Below are 18,501 nucleotides of genomic sequence, written 5' to 3'. Positions count from 1 at the left end.
TAATAATGTGATTCTCTGAAGAAAGCATTCCCTGTCTCATATCTATGAAATATATGCTCCAAAGCTCCCACCACATGCTGTTTCCATGAGTTACACAATTATTTAAATCATCTTGCATCACAAAAAACCTAACCAGCTGTGCTGGAAGTAGACTAAGTTTCCGCTAGATCTCTTAACCGCTTAGAACAAAAGCTTCATCTGTTACTCAGCTAAAACTTACAAATCAGAAGTGCTTTCCTCATATGTATTGAAAGAAAAAAATCACAAATTTCAGCACTGAAACAGGCCGCTGTACAGACATCTGAAAAACAGCACTGCAGCCAGTACCACATCTGGAGACAAGCGTAACCAAGTCAATTGAACACTGTCCCCGCTATGGTCCCAAGCATATAACTCACTTTCAGCAAATCTGACATTTTCTTAACCCCCAGAACTCTCCCATTTGATTTATCCAAGCAGCCTACAGTTCTCCCCTGACCGTACACAATTCCCATCCATTGACTGCACCGATGCGCTGCAAAGGGCAAAGCCCCACTCCCATTGCACAGCACAATCGCATCACAGCATGGTGTAGGCGCTATTTATTGTCAAGAACCAGTTGGCCTATGGCTGAAACAGTACAGTCCAGAGTTTAGGAACTCTCTCAACCAGCAAACCAGGCAAAAAAAGAATCCAGTCTCTTCTCAGCATGTGCCCATTTTCATTCACCACTTGCAACAAGCCCTTTGCCCCAATTCAACCCAGGAGACACTTGCACAGAAACAGGCTTACATGCGTGTATATCACTTTCTGGATTAGAAACCATGGGCGTAAATCCAATACTCAAATGTGCACCTACCTACATGGCACTATTTTCAAAGGGGTGTGCTTCTGAATGTGCAACTGACCGCTTGCAAATACTTTTTATTAAGAGCAACTACTGTTGCATGAGGGCATTTGGTTTCTAGAGCCATTCCTTAAGATTGGCATTCCAGGGACCCATCTTTGGATCACAAAATCACCACATGCCACAGTACTTGCCAGCCCTGGTGTGTCAATAGTAACAGTATTTATATACCACTTTTCAACCAAAAAGTTCACAAAGTGGTTTACACAGAAAAATCAAATAATCAAATCAAAAAATCAAATCAATCCATGCCATTCCTTCAGAGATACCCTACATTAATACCCCAAAGAGAAGTCTTCCATGTATTACTGATTATTCTTATAAAGGTGGCATCCAAATGACTCCTGAAAGAGGAAGGAAGTCTTGGGATACAAGACAACAAACCCTATTTGCAAACTCATCACCAGCCATGCCAGTGGCCACACAGGATCTGAAGTCACATGGTACAACAAATTTACTGAACTTAGGGAGGTCTGAGGGCCCAATCCTACTCAACTTTCCAGCTCCGGTGCATCCACAATGCAGCCCCAAGGTAAGGGAACAAATGCTCCCTTACCTTGAGGAGGCCTATGTGACTATCCCCCTAACACAGGATGCACTGCACACCCCATTGATATAACTGCACTGGCCCTGGAAAATTGAACAGGACTGGGCTCTAAGTCTGCTGGGTGACTAGGCACCCTATAGAGTTTCATGGAAGAAAAGGAGACATATATGGACTGCCAAGATCCAGATTGATTTGAAGTTCTCTTATTACAACTCACTGGTTCTCCAGACTCCTACCCTGAACTGCAGACATCCTCATTCCCATTCAGACTACAACAGAGGCAAAGAACTAGCCACATTTTTCACCCTGCCACTAAAATACAGAAGTACACTCAGAATTATCCATGAACTCAGTCTCTGTTCCATCTACAGCTTTATTCTGAAATTATACCACATGTACTTCATGGAGAAGCTCATGGCGACATTTATTTAACATTTTTCAACAAACAACAAGAATTCAAAAATTGTTTACTTTGGAAAATAAAAGTGGGGTGAGGAATTCCGTGTCCCAAATGGGCTCACAATGTTCTCTCTCTCTCTCTCTCTCTCTCTCTCTCTCTCTCTCTCTCTCTCACACACACACACACACACACACACACACACACACACACACGAGGCACCAGCAATATTTACTAGAAAAAACACTGTCCTGGGATAGATAAGCATGGTTCCCCCCCGCCCCCCGCTCAGTGTAAGAGAACCAACACGTAGTAGGTACCTCTGCTAAGTTGGCAGGATAAGATGTAGCCTGCCTCTTCATTCAGCTGCATTTGTACTGCTCCCATGTCATGGAGAGGAAAAGGAGGGGAATCAAGGAAAGCCAGCACAAGCAAGGGGGGGCAAGATACAGACCACCCCCTTTGTCTCATCTCATCCCTACTACCTCAAATGGCAGTTTCAGAGAAGCAAAGAAAGAGGAAGGAAGTTTGGGTAAACTCACAAACAGAGGCGCAGAATCCTTGGGAGACAATTTCACCCAGAAGGAGATTGTCAGCAGCTAACCCCAAAGACAGAGGAGCATGCGGGGTGGCCAGATATTGAAAAACCTGGACTTTATCATCATCTAACAGCACTGCTTTGCTAACACAGTAGCAGCTACTGCAGCTGAATGACAACAGCTGAGTAAGGAGCCAAAATGAACCCTCCCCTTAAGCTCAAATGTAATGCCAAATGATAGCTTGCCAACTGAACACAGCTATAGTTTCACTGTATAGATACGTAGGCCCAAAGTCCAATTCACTATGGGCGCAATCCTAACCCAATGCCAATGGGACAATGTGCTACATCCTGCAGTTGGGGCACTCACGGAGGCCTCCTCAAAGTAAGGGAAAGTTTGTTCCCTTACTTCAGAGCTGCATTGCCCTTATGTCAATGCTGGAAAGCACTGACATAAGGGGTTAGGATTGCACCCACAATCTCTTTTCCTAGAAAAGGAATCCAGCTCTGGGGGGAGGGAGGGGAATCCAGCAGGAGGACTATAACCTTTGTTTGGGAAGAGCGGCACAAAAGTCTTAGGAGCGGACCTCAACAGGTGGGAAACCCTGGCCTCTGAGCGGCCCGCTTGGAGGCAGGCTGTGCAGCATGGCCTTTCCCAGTTTGAAGAGACACTTGGCCAACAGACTGAGGCAAAGAAGGAAGGCCCATAGCCAGGGAGACAGACCAGGGACAGACTGCACTTGCTCCCAGTGTGGAAGGGATTGTCACTCCCGAATCGGCCTTTTCAGCCACACTAGACGCTGTGCCAGAACCACTACCTAGAGCGCGATACCATAGTCTTTCGAGACTAAAGGTTGCCAACAACAATGGCAAGCTACCTGGCCTGCAGACACTTAACAAAACACTTGCCTCATAAGTTTGATGGAAAAAGATGTTTCTTTGATTTCAACAGAACCTACATATATTCAGATCTAGGAGAAAGAATGGTTCCGTTACAGACATTTGAAATCCTTGAGCCAATTATTTAATTAATCAAAAACTGAATGTACCCTACCTGCCACCCAGCTATGTCACTGAATAGGAAAACCACTTGTGAAGGGGAAAAGGAGCGATCACTTACAATTTCTAGGCTCCATTCCCAGAAAAAAAAAAATCTGATGAACGAGTGGGATGCATTAAAATAGTACCATGAATGGCATTAGTGAACAGGCTGTGTACAGCTTTAGTGTAAGGAAACCAGAATTTCAGAAAACAATCAGTTTAATTGTACCACCAATGAATAATCCCCAATCGGGAAGAGGCAGCTGTATGAGGCATTCTCCACCAGACATATATCACAGCAAACAGAATTATGAGAATGGAACCAGCAAGGACATATGCCCATATAGGTTTTAAGACAGGAAAACTCTCCAGTCTTAGTTTTTCCAGTGTCTATCAAGTAGATCTCAAAGGATACAGGATTAGTTATTCAAAATTGAAAACCCAAAAGCAAATGAAGTGAACATCAAAACGAAACATTTACAGGGTTGTTTTTTTTTGGGGGGGGGGGGGTCTTAAGATAAAGAACTGCAGATTGGGACATTAAAACAAGAGCAGTACAGTCCAGCAATCTGTCAGCCACTGAACTCAGCAAAGGCAGGTATACTACATTTGTACTGTACCAAACAGGCTCTCAATGCTTGACTGCAAGCTGTGGCATAATCACAGCAGCACGAAGACATATAATCCACCCAGTCTTAATCTTTTAGCAGCAACACTGGAACTTGTCCAAGAGACAGGTGGTTTGCCACAGGACACAAAGTCCACCCTACAAAGCAACAGAACAAGAAAAGTCCCCTCTGGCTGCCAACATGGCCACTGCGCTCCCAGAAACTAGAGCTTTTATAACACCAGAATTGCACTTATCAACCAGAAAATGTTGCATGGTCCATGTTAAGAGGGTTTAAATCTGCATCTAAGAAACTGGGAGTTTAAAAAAAAATGCATGATTGACTCTACTTGCAACATTTAGTCATGAACTTGAAAGATGAGACATATTTTCCTACTACTAAAGGGTCACAATGATCTTGAACAAATAAATAGGAGGGCAAAAAACACGCCAACAATTGATTGCACATTGTGTTTCATTACCGTTACTGTATTTGTAAGATGCTTCAAAGGACTTTATGGGTCCTTCCCTGGGGCATTTGGTGGGCCACTGTGAGATACAGGAAGCTGGACTAGATGGGTCTATGGCCTGATCCAGCGGGGCTGTTCTTATGGGTGGAAAAGCAGCCTAAGGACTAGCATCACTGTTGTTGGCAACCTTCAGTCTCGAAAGACTATGGTATCGCGCTCTGAATGGTGGTTCCGGAACAGCGTCTAGTGTGGCTGAAAAGGCCGATTCGGGAGTGACAATCCCTTCCACACTGGGAGCAAGTGCAGTCTGTCCCTGGTCTGTCTCCCTGGCTATGGGCCTTCTTTCTTAACATAAGTCCTTCCTAGTATATTTCGGTTCAAAATGGTTGTCAGATTTGAATATGTAGCACAGACTGATGAGAACAAGCAAGAAAATACTGAATCAGGCTTTCAGGGAGCAATAACAGCTCAACAGAACTTTGCAGGGGAGCAGTCACTAAAATTTCACTCATAACTTCTGGACGCCTTTTAATGAAAGTCTTCAGACACAACTGAAATATTTCCAAACTTTAAACAAAACACAAGGAAGAGAATCTTACTTTTGCTCTCGTGAAAGCTGAAGCTCTCAAGGGGTCAAAATTCCCCACCAGCTAAATGGATTCCACATTTGTACAGCCACGCCATCAAATAAACACAGCCTTAATTTCATAAGCCTACAATCTATGACCACTTATCCAAAAATCTGAATGGCAGCAGAGTAACTCACAGTGTAGTTAACTTTTTAAGGTTTTTAAGATATTATTACAGTTAAGGTGTATCAGTGTTTCTCTATCAGTGGTACCAGCACTACTCTGGTGGTACTCGCAGGACCCCCAAACACTTACTGCCCAGCAGCAAGACCAGTGAAACAACATAATAAACAGTGGTAGGATGCTAGGCTTGATGGGCAGAACTACGAAGAGTACTTTTCGCATGCTCGAAAAATCCCTGTCTATCCTGAGCCTCTTACTTGGTATCTGCCACAATGCATCTGGCCTTCCAACCCAGAAGAAACTGGTGATGACATCACCACCAGTTACATCCAGTGGTACTCCCGATAGGTGGACCATGCAAAGTGGTATGGCAGGGGATAAAAATTGAAAAATACTGGTGTATATTGATGGTTTCTTGAATTGTAACATAAACAATGTACAAGTATCATTCATGAAGGCATTACGAAGTAGATTTATAGACCCATTCCATAAAACCACAAAAACTCCAAAATGTCCTATATGGAGTTCAAGTTCTATAAAATAGCCAGCCAGGAATGTACCCTCAGAAGCTTACTCCTAGCTCTAGATCAGGGGTGCCCAAACCCCGGCCCGGGGGCCACTTGCGGCCCTCGAGGATTCTCAGTCAGGCCCACGGGGAGCCGCCAGTCTCCAATGAGTCTCTGGCCCTTTGGAGACTTGCTGGAGCCCGTGCTGGCCCAATGCAACTGTTCTCAGCATAAGGGCGACTGTTTGCCCTCTCACATGAGCTGCGGGGCGAGGGCTCCCTCCACCGCTTGCTTTTTCACATTTGTGATGCAGCAGTGGCAGCAAAGGAAAGACCAGCCTTGCTTTGTGCAAGACCTTTTATAGGTCTTGAACTATTGCAAGACCTTCATTCATTTATATAAATTCCATCTCTAATATATTCATTCATGTTACTTTATTCAAATTTTAGATGTGAATTAATTCTTTTTTTTCCTGGCCCCCGGCACAGTGTCAGAGAGATGATGCGGCCCTCCTGCCAAAATGTTTGGACAACCCTGCTCTAGATAAAAAGATGTCATGCTCAAAAGAAAACATGGACTGAATAAGAGGAAAATAGTTAAAGAAGGAGTTTATTACCCAAAGCAAACATGTGCCCTCCCATATGATTCCTCTGTGCCGACTGAAAAAAGTCAGCAAAAACCAGACCGGAAAATTCCTTTCGCGAGGTAAAAACCCTACATAATGGGCTAAAAAAGAAATGCTTCACATTCCTTGGCACCCAAGTGATCGAGATTTTTTTGGTCTGAATGAAGACAAGGAGAGAAAGAGGCAATGAGGAAAGGCAGACACCAGGAGAAGTGCCAACAGCAGGGAAGACAGATAGGTGGGTGGAAGACTGAGGAGAGGTTTCACCAAACCAATTCCAGTCCCCAGGAAGATATGCTTCATCTAGGACCCCTGGGTCTCAAAAATGGTACAACCCACCTGACACGAGACCCACCTGTTGAAAACCTCTGGGCTAGACACAATGGGGTAATCAAGGGATGTCAAACTCATTTCATATAGCAAGCCAAATAGCATTAATGGCACCTGCCGAGGGCCAGAGGTGCATCATTAAGCAGGTGATGGTCAGAAATAAGCACTCAGTTCTCACAAAAGGGAAAATAAGCAAATCCTGTTCATATTTTCAAGAGCCCTATTATTACGCGGGCCACCCTTTCAGCAGCACCACTTCTGCCACAGTGCCACTTCACAGCTTAGCAGCTGAGAGGTGGTCTGCAAAGCAATACCTCAGCAAAAGCTGCATTGCTGAAAGGGTGGCCTGCATGATAACTGGGCTCTCTCAGCATCTTGGCAGCACCTCCTTCTCACCCCTCTTGTTTGTTCTGCTCCTCCCCCTGTAGCTCTCCTTGCCTTCTACAGCCTCTGTCCATCTCACCCTCCCAAAGTCTTGGCAGAAACAGCACTGCTGAAAGGGCAGCTTTGGGAGAGCCCAATTATAACGGGGGGCTGGATAAAGTGCTTTCAGGGGCCACATGGGGCCAGCAGGCTTTGTGTCTGACACCCCTGACATAATCCAACAACTGATATGGTCACATCATATCATATAGACAAGCACTACAGGTGTTACTGCTGCATAACCTCCCTGTGCAAGACCTGAGGGAGTCTTGCTGGTTGTGCTCCATCACACATTTCAAGGACCAGAATCCAGGCAACGACTGGCTTGCAAAAATTGAAAAACCAGACATGTGTTGCGATGTTCACTGTAACCAACAGCCATGTTCACAAATGAAACAAAGACCGACAACAGCACACAACTGCAGCTTTCCACCACATTCTTCTGAAACTTTTTTCAGCTCAGACAAATTGTTTTAAGCTAGTAATTAGTCGAGGGTATCTGCCATATCAAACAAATCTGATACAAAAGAACTAGAGAGCTGTTTTGCGACATAATATGTACACATTGTAGTCCGTGCCCCCTTCTCTATTAAATTAAGGAGCTCAAAGCCATCAGCACAAAAGGAAAGGAGGGGAGGGGCGGGGAGACTAGATAAAGAAGATCAGGAAGTGCTGTGGTTGAAAGAATGACAAAAGAGAACCAGGGCCACTGAATAGCAGCATCCTAGAGGAATTCTGCTCTCCTCAGATCTTCTAACAGATGAGCATATTGGCAAGTAAGATTTAAGAAGCTCTTACAGCCCCAATTTATAAGCCTCCACTTCAAAATAGATGTGTACGGTGTGTCCTAAGAGACAAGAATAATACCATGTGGTAGCACTGCTGAGACAGAAAAGAGAGGTTACAAAAAGAAGCTGTAAAATGTCTCTATAACACTGACTGCAGTCCTAATGACTTGCTCAAGAAGGGCCTTTCAATTCTTCAATGTTTGTTTTAAACATACATATTAATTTAAGACAATACTATCAAACCACAGAACTTCAAGAGCAGTAGAAGTCTTCACAGATTCTGCAAACAAAAAAGGATGGGTAGCACATGGATTGTAGATACCTGCAGGTTACGCGAATGCTGTTTTCACACACACTTTCCTGCACACCGATACAGGTTGAGTATCCCTTATCCAGACTGCTTGGGACAGGAAGGTGTCTGGATTTTGGATTTGTCTAGATTTTGGCATAAAGCTAATGAGAGATGCTACCTCTTGCTCTTTTCAGTGTTATCCACATGGGTGTCTGCTGGCCTCTGACATTTTTCAACAGCATCTGTACAGGTCTGCACCACAAAGCAGAGAACAGTCTGTACCTGCTCTGTACGTGGGAATAAGCACAAAACCTAGCGTTTACCGTGTAGAAAACAAGTCTTGGACAAATATTTCGGATGTCCGGATAAGGGGTAAACTACCTATATAGCAGACCAACAGGCTTACAAAAATGGACTGCATTTACTAAATTACCAACTACAAATTTACCAACGCCCACTGTGTTTTGTTCAAAAATCTGCTTTCCAGAAAAGGCTGTTCCAATTTTAAATGTTATCAGGAAGCTCACACTTCCAGCAAAAGTACATACAGCAGCTCCACGAAGAAAGAGTCTTCTAATAAGTCACTTTCACTGCACCAACTTCCACTATTTAGACCCAGACACTTAATAAAACCTTCTGAGACGGGTTGCAGCAATGCCACGTTGCAAAACGCATCCCACAGAAGTGAATTAGGCTAACCCAAATTAAATATTAGGCTACTTGTACCATTTCTACAGACCAGAGATTATTTCAGATGCAAGTTACAGAGTCCCTGAACATTAACACAGCAATCCCAATAACTCCCTCTGAAATAATATAGAGCCATTCAAATCCCTTACCAAAGCATAACAGCAAATGCCCAATAAGCTCTTCTCCTCCATCATGTACTCTTCATTAAAACCTGGGAAATGTGACATTTGTCTGACGCGTTCAGTTTACTTCCTAGTGAAACCATTATTTTCTCATTTACTCGGCTCACTAAGATGTTGCAGAGCAGCAGGTTTTCAGAGGTCAACATAAATTGAGAATAGAAGAACCAAATAAATCTAACACGAGAAACCTGATATTTGTTCTCACTGATCATATCTTAGATTTACAGTCCTCCTGACCTGATTCAGAATTTCTTATTCTTTTACATAGCCAAAAGATTTTAACAGTGGTAGGAGGAACAGGACAACAAGATGAGTTGAGACAGAGACAGATGAAACTGTTCCTCTTTGCCTACTTCAATTTAAAAAAAATAGTACCCTTTCCTTTCCAAGGGAAAGATGAAACAGAACAGAATCACAGACAGTGTACAAAATAAGTATAAATCTTTCCAATCTCAAGACCAGCCTCCATAAAACTTTCACTTAACAGCAAGCCTGCCCTCAATGAGGTCATCCAGCACAAAAGCAACAGGATCACATTCCCCATCTAATTATGAGTAGTTACTATGTAACAGATGGATACACAATGGAAGATCACCTATCCAGGTGCCAGTCCCAGGACTTCCAGAGGGAGACTTCTTGGCTCACCGCACATCTCTGGTGAATTCGGAGAATAAGGTTTGTCTGCATTCTCCATTCCTTCTTACACAAGAAGAATGTACACCTTCATTTGGGTCTGGGGGGGGGGCAGTTTGATCAGCAAGCACCTGTGGAAGGCCATCAGCAACTCAACACTGCCTGTTCTACACCGGTATTCTGATTCCCACAGGGAAAGCCACCGGACATGCTACAAAAAAACCTTCCTGGAGGAAGCAAATCTTTTTTAGAGCAGTGCTGTGAAACAGGCACGCCAACCAATCACCAAAATCCATAAGATCAGTGTTTCTCAATGTTTGTCCACTGCTGTACCACTTCGCATAGTCCACCAGAAGTACCATCACCACCAGTCATCTTACTGGTGCTGTAAGCGTTACCACTGCTTACTGGCGATGTCATCATCAGTTACATCATCATTCAGTTACTTCTGAACTGGGAGGGCAGATGCAATGCAACACACACACACCAGTAAGAGGCTCAAGGGAGACGGAAGGGCTTTTTCAAGCGCATGAAAAGTGCACCCTGGAGATCTGCCTACCAAGCCAAGCCTCCTTCTAGTGCTTGTTGCATTGCACTGCGTTGCTAGTCTTGCTGCCAAGTGGCCGGTGTCTGAGGGGTCCCACAAGTACCACCGAACACCACCTCTGCTACCCCGCAGTGGTACAAGTACCACTGGTTGAGAAACACTGCACAAGAAAGCTATGTTAGATACTATGAGGTGGTGAACACAGTGCCAAAAGTACACATCCTTCAAAAGTATATATCCTTCAACATCAGGGCCACTGCTGTGAGAATCACACTAATTAGCGATGAAAGTTTGCAAGGGCCCACACTGCAAATTAAGGAAGGACTGAATCAGGGATATCAAACATAAGACTTGCAGGCTGAATGCAGACCCCGGAAACAATTTATCCACTCCCCATTATAATTAGGCTCTCTCCTATCTATGAACATGATTTGTACATTTCCTCTTCTGTCATTTGCAACTAACCAGTTTGCATGTGAGAAGAAAGTGATTATTCCTGGCTTTAATGATGTCACTTTCTGCTTAATGATGTCACTTCTGGCTCCGCGCAGGTACTGTGAACGCTAACTTCGGCCCTCAGTATGAAACAAGTTTAACACCCCTGGACTGAACAGTCAAAAGCACACACACCTTTTTCCAGCATAAGGAGCAGCAGACATTTCTGCAAAGCACTCCCACGTATCACCTACCTCAGCAACTCACAGTGATACAGGCAAAAGTCTCCTCAACCCCTTCCGCAACAACACCTGGCTATGGAATTCTCTCCTTGTGCGCCTTGCTGCTCATATCCATGCAATGCAGGCTGGTCACAGAATCAGGAATCACTGAAATGTGCCATCCTGCTAAATCCATTGTTGCTATCCATGCAGGAGGTTGACCAACTCCCCACTTACATCCCACCTTCAGCAAAGGAAAGCTACCAACGTCATTAGGGAGTGAATCCTGAGGACTGCAGTCTGTTCTGGGGGCTAAATGAAAAACCCCTCATGGTTGGAATGAACTTCAAGCCATCACTGTTTATCTCTGTACACAGCATCACCACAATCACATCACTGATTCAAAATTTAGATCAGACAATTCACGAACAGCATAGCAATACAGAAGATGTTGTTTTCCAACGTTTTCTATTTCTCCACAGGCCTTAAGGCAAAGTGCAAAGATTCAAGGGTCCTTTCTGACCTGCAAAAGCCTCGAATCCAACCTTCTAGTTGCTCCCGGCTCACAGCTGATAACGCAGCTCCCAGACTGTTCTCACACACCCAGTGTTAGCACCGTTCACCCTCAAGCAACAGCCTCACTCCCAGAAGCAGCAACAGGGGATGTGAGTGCACACAAAAAACAAGCCCAGGCACACATGAACTAACTGACCATGCAAGAACTGAGCATATGTGTCTGGGGGGAGGGGAGTACAGATTCAACACCTGCCATAAACAAGAGGGGAGGCTTCCTTCTCTTACTATTTTCCTTCCCAGGAAAATTCCTTCCTTCCCTAGCTTCTCAGACTCCTCCAATTCAAACAAGGAGGGTAGGAGCAAACAAGCGAGTGTGAATGTCACATGTCCAAACAGAATGGAATGCAATTTAGATTTTTTAACAGAGCGAAAATCAAAGTTATGATAGGAATTATAACATTTATGTATTATGGCCCTCTGTGCCATTTCCATGCCACAGTGTAGTTCTTGGGGCAAAAACCTGGCATGCCCTTACCTTAAGGGTTTGAGAACAAGTCATGAAACTTCAGAGGCGGCAGATCAGAGACTGGCTTTAGTCAAAACCCGAGAAGAAAGCCTGCACAACAGTACATTTCACAATCACAGTTAAGTAAATCACATGGTTTTGAGGACTCATCCTCCAAGGTAGTTATTAAACAAAATTGTTTTCATTAATTACCAAGTTGATACAAAGTACAGAAACAAAACTGCACGTCAAACGCTACACCGGGCTTTCTTCCCAGACAAAGCGGACGTGGGTTGCAAAACAACACAATTGGGCAGGTTGAATCCCACTGACTTCAATAAAATCGAGGTTGCCAGTGAGCAGGACTGAAGCCACAGACTGGAAATGTTACTGGGCAAGAACAGCTCTAAGGAAGTAAAAACACACTGTGCTATAGAGTTTTTAAAACAAGAACATGCTGTATTATGTATACCGTATCATTCAACAGCCAGCATCTAACATAAACACTCGCATTCCAGCCAGCATAACCAAATCATCGCTTCTCACAAGGTTAGAGTTTTCAAAGCAGCAAGGGGGGGCAGGGGGGCTATTTGACAAGCAATAGTACTGATGGCCACAGCAGTACAATGCTACGACTCCATTAACAAAATGCACAGCATGCCAGTTGTAGGCATTTCAAGATCACAACCAACATTTGGGGGGGGAGAAGCATTCCACTCCAGCAGCGGAAAGAGATTCCAATTAACTGCACACCCTTGATTGCAAGTCCTACTAGAAAGAAAATAATTTCCTCCTCAGCCTAGAATCTTTTTGTACAAATCCATTAACTAGCACACTCATGGCTGGGTTAAGAAAAGATAAGAGCAAGAGAGAAAGCACACACTGTTCCTTCCAACGTGCAATATTATCTAGATTAGTCTATCCTTTGTAAAAAAAATTATATATATAATAACAGATATATACAAAAGCTTAGAGGTAAATGGCAAATCTTCTGGTCCCAGTTTTAAAAGGCTGACAAATTAACAGTTACGCAGCACTACTTAGATTATAATGAATGTTCAATTAATGCTTAATAAAAACAATACTTAGCATTTGCATTGAGTTTTCTACATGCTTGACATAAATGCTTGTGAAAAACCCACTAACACAGTGTTGTGAGCCAATTTCAGGTAGGTCCCCATTCACTTCAATACTTTATTTTTAATATATTAGACTTGACGCTACCATGGTATGTGACTACATTTGGGGAAATGTCACAGATCTGTACTTTTAACAGGCTACTATGTATATGCTTTTAACAATGATAGTCAATGGGACTTAATCCTGGGTAAGAGTAAGCAGGATAGCATTATTAAACATTTTCCTGCATGATGATGTCACTTCTGGTCATGACATCACTTCTGGTGGGTCTTGACAGATTCTCATTCAAAAAAGTGGGTCCTGATGCTAAAAATTTGAGCCACTGCTATAAGATCTACTCCCCTCCACCCATATAGCAGATGGGGAGCTGAGAGGCTCATTTACACTTGCTGTAAGTCAGGTCTACACGGAAGTCTGTTCCACTGGGTTCTTACACCCAAGACATTGTGCAAGGGATTAGTGACTAAAACAAACCAGGGAGCCTGAGTCACAGCTCTTAGCCACTGGGCTGCAACAGCCAGCAATAATTTCATATTTGTTTACTACGTTACATGATGACATGAAACAAGAGAGTCTGTCACTACAGCTGAGATTAGAAGACGATACAAGTTTTGATGTTCTCTGCTCAAGAGAATAAAGAGTCTAGTAGTAGTGGGTGGGTAGGGGTGTGCTCCCCCCCCCATGGAAGCAACTGCATATGCTTGGTTATATAGAAACAACCAAAACTCTGGGAATCGGCAACCGCAGTTGACTGTTCACCCTTTCCGTATGCTTGACAGCTGCACTGTACATCACCAAAGTTAACAGGGAGACATTTGTATAAAAATTTTGAAATGCTGATGGCTGCAATCCTATACAAGCTTACTTCAACTCGGCAAGATTTACTTCAGAGTCAAGATGGACTGGATTTGGTGACGTATTTCTTAAGCGGAAGGAAGGCCTCATCTCAAAAGAACGGATACTGCTACAATCCCATCATCTGCACTTTGTTTTAACAAGGGTCACTACAGGTGAGCTTTAAACATAAATTCTGCTTCACTGGAGCCCCAGATGATAACACTGAAAACGAGAACACTTTTTTAAAAGGTGCACTGAACTACCCAGGAATGTTTCAAAGGCCAGTCAGCCAGCATGGAAAGGATGCTGTTAATTTTACGTTCCAACAAATATATTAAACCGTGTTATGGTTGTAATCCTTAAAGACACTTACTAAAAAGCAGGTTCCATGGGACTGAGCTCTGTGATGTATTGGCAGCCTGATCTAGAGTGTGTTAGCAGGACAGACTGCCACCTATTTCTAGGGACACAGCTTACATAGGAACATAAGAACAGCCCTGCTGGATCAGGCCATAGACCTATCTAGTCCATCTTCCTGTATCTCACAGCGGCCCACCAAATGCCCCAGGGTGCACAAAAGACAAAAGAGACCTGAATCCTGGTGCCCTCCCCCGCATCTGGCATTCTGATGAAGTCCATTTCTAAAATCAGGAGGCTGCACATACAGCTTCTATTCCCAACACTGAGATGTACTTTGAGAGAAGCATGGATGCACCACTGAATTAAAGAGACATATTTCAAAACAAGCAAATATCCATACCTATGTAAGCACTGGAACCTCCCACAGTTTATTCATGCTTCCTGCTGAACACCACTCTAAAGGTCACTGATGAATGGCCTGACATCCTATTCCTCAGTTTTTCCTGCGCTTCCAACACTGAAAGCATCAAAAGTTACAGCCTACACAAGCCATCACCAGCCACATCTGCATGCCATTGATCACACAGACACAACTTCAAAAAAGGTTAGCAAGATAGCAAGCATGAACAATGGAGCCCTTCCGGGATCTCACTGAACATCTGATAAGCAGCAACCAAGCTCAACCAATTTGAGGAAAGAGCCAAGCTGAAAGCAAATATTATATCATCTCAAAGACTCTGAAACAGAGCACCTTTACTATGTGACCTTTACTACAGAGGCACACACCAGTTAAAGAAATCCTAACAGGTACAAGCAGCGTGAAATAATCTCTGCCATGGGCAGACCAAGACGTACGGGGAGGAAAACAATAATGTATTAAGGTGAAACAATAATGCATTAAGGTCTTATATCTAAGACCCACCTTGAATCCCAAACAGTAACATGGGATGCTTTTAACATTTTACCATTCAATTCTGTTCTTATTCTTTTTCCCATAGACAAAAAAATTGCAGGGGAGACTTTAAAGATGCCATTGGTGTGACCCACCTTAAACTGAGGAGTGATTCAACTGTACATCACAATCCAACAGTAGGACACTAGTGACTGACAGCCCAACCCTACCCACACTTTCCTGGGAGTAAGCCCTATTGATGCTAATGGGACTTACTTCTGGGTAGACATGCATAGGACTGGGCTATTTTTTTCAATCACTACAAGCATTCCTGGTCAAAAGACATTAGAGAGGAAGGCAGAAAATTTGCTTTGCAAACTAGTTCAAGCTCAAGTCTGATACTCAGGGTCCCTTCTCCAACACTCAGCTCCGCAGAGGTTAAACTAGCTCAGCCAGCCACTATTAACTACCATTTCAAGTTTTAAAACAAACCCACAATGAACTAAATAAACCCACCTCCTGTGGGGCAGCCAGCCAGCCAAAGAAACCCACACACACACCCCTACACAGTACACAGAAGACCTCCTCTCCCACCTGCCTGCCAGAAAAATAGACCAGTGAAAAGCATCAGGGAACAACTGTCCTCTTATTCATGTTCAGCTGACCTTCTCTGAAAAGATCCGTAGGTAGCAGCCAGTCTGAACAGCTGACCCTTGAAGCGCCGTTCAGATCAAGTCAGGCAGTCCATGCGCAGCACACAGGCAATGTTGTCAATTACCAGTGTGATGACAGTGAGAAAGGGAGGAAGGTGCCCGCTTCTCGTGACGCCCCCAGACAAGGCTGGAGGAGAGGTAGGGTTGTTTTGCCCCTTCAGCACCCTTGCCCAATCATACCCCGAAAGCTGTACAACGGTGCCAATCCAGCTAATGTATGCAGGTTGCCAAAGGGTCCTGAGTGCCAGTTGTGCATGTGGAAGGGGGCAGCACTGCATGAGCTGCTCAAAACGGCATTGGGAAAGGCAGGAAGCAGAGAAGGGGAGGAAGCAGTGCCCAACCAGCTTGCAGTGCACAAAGCATGTGGACTTGCCTGCGGGCCATGGCAGGGCTCGGCTGGTGTCCATTCTCTTGAGCCCGGTACTTTGCCTCTGCTGGGGAAGCACTGGGAAGAGAAAGACAGCGTCGCCTGCACCAGTCCCTGCAAGGCGCAATGGCCCTGCTTTGCAAGAGAGGGGTGAAAGTCAAGCAGAGGGGGAAGCGAGCCAGCCAGCGACAGGGGGGTGAGAGGTGGGGCCAAGGGGGGGAAGGGGTGTCAAGTCGCAGCTATAAAGCCAACCATCCTGCCAGAAGCAGGTCAGCAAGGAGAGGAGGAGGCAGTGGCGGCAGCAGGCCTCAAACTGGGCCCAGACTGGCTCCTCTCTGTCTCCATCACAGCAGATCTCCCTTCCTGTCGCCAAGCTACAAGAGCACTGATGAGCACAAAATCCTATACACACTTTCCAGGCAGTAAGCTTCACTGACTGCAAGGGAACTGACTTCTGAGTAGACAGGAGGAGGACTGTAATGTAAATCCCCCACCACAATGTAAAAGCAACAGCAGCAAAGGCTGTGATCCCTCCAGATCACAATGAGAACACAGAACACACACAGCCAGCTAGCATGGCTGCAACGCAAGGCCCCAAAATGCACCTACGGGGTTTGGCGGGTTGGCGTGTGTATCTTTTGGAACCTGGAATGCACACACACACGCCACCATGGGAGGCTGCCTCTTCAGAAGGAGTCAAAGCTGCACGGTCCCCCTCCATACCCCACTGTCTGATGCATGCATGACATGATACAGATATGCCTTGTGCACAGATTGCACGAGTGTATCTTTTGAACCTGGAATGCTCACACATGCACACTACAGGGGCTGCCTCTTTGGGGATGGGTCAAAGCTGCCGCCCTCCATGCCCCACTACACCTGATGCACCATGACATGATTCATGTGTCCCTTGCACGAAAATCATGCACAGGTATAGATGCATGTCTGCATTTGTTTGCATCAAGCATGCACCTTTGCACCGTGCCTGTGCGCATGTTTGCATCACACCTGCACTTTCTGCATCATACCTGGCTCCACACATGCGCTTTCAGCATCATGCCTGCACCTTTGCTTCACATGCATGGATGTACCTTCGCATCACGCCTGCACATATGTGATTCTTGCATAAACCCATACCTTTGCATCATACCTGCATCAAACCTGCACCCATGCATTTCTAGCAACATGCCTGTACCTTGGCATCACGCCTGCACACATGCACTTCATGCATCACTTCTGTGCCTTGTCGTCACGCCTGCACCCATGCGATTCTTGCATCGCGCCTGCACCTTGGTGTCACACCTGCACCCATGCGATTCTTGCATCGCGCCTGCACCTGGGCATCACGCCTGCACCCATGCATTTCTTTGCGTCGCGCCTGCACCTTTGCATCACGGCTGGAACCATGCACTTCTTGCGTCGCGCCTGCACCTTTGGCGTCACGCCTGCACCCATGCATTTCTTTGCATCACGCCTGTACCTTTGGCGTCACGCCTGCACCCATGCATTTCTTTGCGTCACGCCTGCACCTTGGCGTCACGCCTGCACCCATGCATTTCTTGCATCACGCCTGCACCCTGGCATCACGCCTGCACCCATGTGTTTCTTTGCGTCACGCCTGCACCTTGGCGTCACGCCTGCACCCATGCATTTCTTTGCGTCACGCCTGCACCTTGGCGTCACGCCTGCACCCATGCACTTCTTGCATCACGCCTGTACCTTTGCACCACGCCTGCACCTTGACATCACGCTTGCACGCATGCATTTCTTGCATGGCTGCATACACTTCCAGTCCATTTCTTGCGTCGCGCCTGCCATGCACTCCCTGCCTGGGTGCTAGCACTTCCTGCGCCGCGCCTGCCTGCCTGCCACACAGGCGCTTGCTGCGCAGCCCCGCACCCTGCCCTGCGCAGCCCCCGCGGCCAGCGGACTCACCAGGGAGAAGAGGTTGGAGTGACAGTCCTCCAGGCTCGCCCCGTTCGCCGCCGCGGTCATGGTGCTCGACGCGCCCGGCCCCCAGAGCGGGGCATGTCTGGCGGGCAGGCGGCAGGCGGGGGCGGACCCGGCTGGCTGGCCGGCTGGCGCCGCGCTCGCGAAGTGCCTCCCGCGCCCGCCCGCGCGCGCCTTGCTGGGGCGGGGGGGCCGAGAGGCGGCGGAAAAGCCGCGGGCGGCGACGGCAAGCGGAGGGCGCGCCGCGCATGCGCACGGCGCCGCGGCCCCCGGTCGGTTCCCACGGCGGGTCCCACTCCGGGGCGGGCGGG

At 46.0% G+C, this 18,501-nt stretch overlaps 1 protein-coding gene across 1 annotated transcript in view; it reads right to left on the bottom strand.

The window, feature by feature from the left end:
* LOC136634524 (mediator of RNA polymerase II transcription subunit 13-like) overlaps window positions 1-18,231 on the bottom strand; it is a 194,620-nt gene extending 176,389 nt beyond the window's left edge. The window contains exon 1 of the mRNA XM_066610068.1: window positions 18,176-18,231. The gene's annotated coding sequence lies outside the window, so the exon portion shown is untranslated. The remainder of the gene's footprint in view (window positions 1-18,175) is intronic.
* Between the last annotated feature and the right edge of the window lie 270 nt (window positions 18,232-18,501).

The sequence above is a fragment of the Tiliqua scincoides genome, chromosome 14, assembly GCF_035046505.1.
Source record: "Tiliqua scincoides isolate rTilSci1 chromosome 14, rTilSci1.hap2, whole genome shotgun sequence".
Classification (NCBI taxonomy): Eukaryota; Metazoa; Chordata; class Lepidosauria; order Squamata; family Scincidae; genus Tiliqua; species Tiliqua scincoides.
Note: the sequence above shows the minus strand (reverse complement) of the source record. Positions and strands in the feature narration are given on the sequence as shown.